This window comes from Theobroma umbraticum, unplaced genomic scaffold, assembly GCF_002168275.2.
Source record: "Theobroma umbraticum cultivar Fairchild unplaced genomic scaffold, ASM216827v3 scaffold_130.0, whole genome shotgun sequence".
In the NCBI taxonomy this organism is placed as follows: domain Eukaryota; kingdom Viridiplantae; phylum Streptophyta; class Magnoliopsida; order Malvales; family Malvaceae; genus Theobroma; species Theobroma umbraticum.
In genome coordinates this window covers 5874652-5878112 of record NW_018397264.1, presented here as the reverse complement: position 1 = coordinate 5878112, position 3461 = coordinate 5874652, and positions in this window count along the sequence as shown.

Genomic DNA, 3461 nt, shown 5'->3' with positions numbered 1-3461 from the left:
CCATTCTGGTATTAGTTGAGCTTCAAGCTCCTTTGAGAACTTCACCATTGTTTTACTTCTTCCTCGTCTCTTATTGTATTTTCTTCTTCTTTCTATGAGGAGAAAAACAGAAGTTGATGGAGGTGGGGAGCGGGAGAAAGAAAAGGAAACGAGAGAGAGAGCTTAGCGGGGTTTGAGAGGGATTAGTGACGCTTATATATAGAGGAAAAGAGAGAGAAAAAGAGAAATAAAGAAAGAGAGAGAGAGACGTGTGGAGAAGTGGAGAGTTTCCCTGTTGTTAATGGAAATTAAAATCCTTTTTCTGACAATATATTTACACCATCAAAAAAAAAGAAAAAAAAATGAAAGGAGAAAGTACTCATGATAGAAATATATAATTGAAAATTTGGGTTTATAGAGTTATCTTTTAGTGGCTAGCTGATTTTATGGGGGTTATATCTTGAATGTTGATGTAATTGTATGAAAACCTGGGTTGTGACCTGTGAACATAAGCAGGAAAAAAGCAAGGAAGACAGAAACTCCCTAACCCCCACAAAGTTTACAGAGGGAAATTGGTTTTCTAGTCTCAAAAAGTAAAAAGAAAATTTCGACACATTAAACACATATAAGAAAAATGAAAAAGATTTTGTGGAGCACATTGTTGGTTGAAGAATTTAATAATGGAGAGTGTTGAGATCGGGTAAAATCTCATAATTACAATGGACATAGGTTAACATTGATGCCAGTGGCCATCTAGCTCCCACTAAGTTTTGTTTCCATTATTCAAAACCTTTTTTATAGTCTCGACATATAATATAGTAATTTGCACAACTATATGATAACGTTTGATATTTTATAATATAATGTGATTATAAGAAAAATAATAATACAGTGACACCCGAGCATTTAGCTTATTGGTTGGTGCATTATTCTCTGTCTAAAGAGTATAGTTCGAATCCTCTTCCCCCAATTATAAAAAAAAATAACATTACAGTATTTGGTATACAAGTAAAATAATGATTAAAATGCAAAGAAGATAACATTGTAAGGTTTGATTTATAAGTATTTTGCTGAAAATGTAATGTTAATTTTTAAAATTACTTTTATTTATTAAAATGTTAGTTTAATATACTTGTATTTTTTATTGTTAATTTTTATATAATATTATCTCTTAAATATAATTTTAATGTTATATATTTTATTTTCATTTCTTATTGTAATCTTTATATATTTTATATTATATATTTATTTTAATTTTTGATTCTTATTATATATTTTATTTTGATATTTTTTATTTTAATTATAACATTACAAAAAATTTTTAACAAAATAATAAAGTTGAAGGATACAAATATCTTTAAGAATATTACAAAGTGTAATATAATGTGATTGTATTAATTTTAGACTGCAATCACATTACAGTCAAGACATTATGTTCCTTGACTGTAATATGATTGCATTGCAATCTTATATTACAGTAATCTATTATAAAACAAATACTGTAATATAATTTAATTAGACACATTGTCAAGAATGTACTCTTATTTTTCTTATATCAAATATTATTTATAATTTATATTTTATTTTAACATAATGTGAAATGCAAGAGAAAAAACCGCACACTTCGTTAACGCGCTCATCAGATGATCACACGAGGACAGCCAAAGCAAGTCGTACAGCTTATTACCCCGCAATAGAAGGCAACGTGCAAGATAATAGCACATTAATGGACATCAACAAGGAGGCCCACATATAGTAGACCTTGCAAGCACAAGCTTCACACCAAAAAGGCTTGTGTGCGAGCGCCACACGCCTTGAGGGCCACTAGCCACTCGGACACATACTATTCGGACGTATGAAGAGTTCAAATTCAAGTAAGACTGTTTACATAAGGTAGTTTTAGTAAAGCTAATTTTTTTTTATTTATTTTACTTGCATTGGGACTTTAAGTTAGTTATATTCTATTCAATAATAGAATCCCTAATTTATTCAAATCTCTTATTAACTACTCTAGTTGTACTAGACAACTAAAAGAATAGTTTAATTATGATTAGGAAAAACCTATATTATAAATAACACTCTTACGGAGTTAAAAAGGTAATAGAGTGAAACTGTCCAAGTAGTCAATTTAAGCATTCAAGTTATTTACTTAGTATCTAAGTTATTTGTTTTTCTATTGAGAATAATATAATTATTTTTTCTCAAATTCTCTTTCTTCGAGTTTCACTTTTATGTTATTATACAAATATTTAAAAATATACTTACTTAATCGTTCATACACAAGTCTAATCACTGCATGAATCTTAATTAAACTTTCAAACTCATGACAAGTGGTGTCAGAGCTAGATGGGGCTCAAATGGTATCAAACCTAGGTTAAGTAAGACAAGCCCCATCTTTCCAAGGGAAAGATGGTATCAAAACTAGGTAAGTTTCATAAGAAAAGCTAGGTTAGTCAAGCACAATGTTGTCCAAAAAGCTAAAGTTGGCTAAATGTAAAATAAATTTAAGAAAGTTTTGAATTTTTAGGAAAGTAGGTTTTAGAGTCAGATTCAACAACTCCAAGGGCCAAGGAAAAGTAGTAATTTAATCCAAATCAAAGTCTTGAAATTTAGGAAAAGAAAAAAAAAGAATGAAAAGGAGAATATCATCACTTAGTGATTAGACCACATTCTGCTTGAACACCTTAGTTTAAGATAATATGAGCATTACAAACATAAAAATTGTGCATGCACATGCCGTGAAATATTAAGAGTCTAAAGAGATCTTGCAAGCACTGGATAATTATGTATTTTGCGTTGAGACAATTATCATCAAAAAGATGTGGAGTAACCTCGAATATGTCGAAGACATTATCGAGCAATTAAGGTCCAATAGTAATGAGCTTTGCAAAAGATGACAGAACATGGTGGATTCACTAATTCACCATGATGTAGGGCTAGATGAATTGATAGCAGTAATGTAGTATCAACAATGATAATTGATAGAAGTTGCTAGAGGTCTCGAATAGAGGGTGATGTATTTAGTTAATAAATATTAGGAAGCTGCACAACATGACTTCCAAACTAGGCAATTTGACCAACGGAAAGTTGGTACTGGATTGACAAGCTAGGTGTCAAGTTCAAACCCCTTGTGTCCTATGTATGTTGCAAACAGAGATATCATGCATATAAAAGTCGCACATTTGGACGCTACACTGGCACATCAAGAAAGATTCACAAGCCAACTGTGAGCCAAACATTTGCACGAGAGGACACATCCTGACTTGGAATTGTTCCCAAAATAGCCAATAAGGGGCTACTTCAATCGAGTCCACGAGTTTAATCTTAAGAGACACTTCATTTCTCTTTTCATACGTTTTAAAATGTGTTGGAGTGTGCATCACTACCCAAACTCATAAAGAGGTGATAAAGAAATCAAGCCAAAGAAAGATACCCTTTAACCAAAGACTTTAATTTCTTTCTTCAAGAATAGATATGATCAT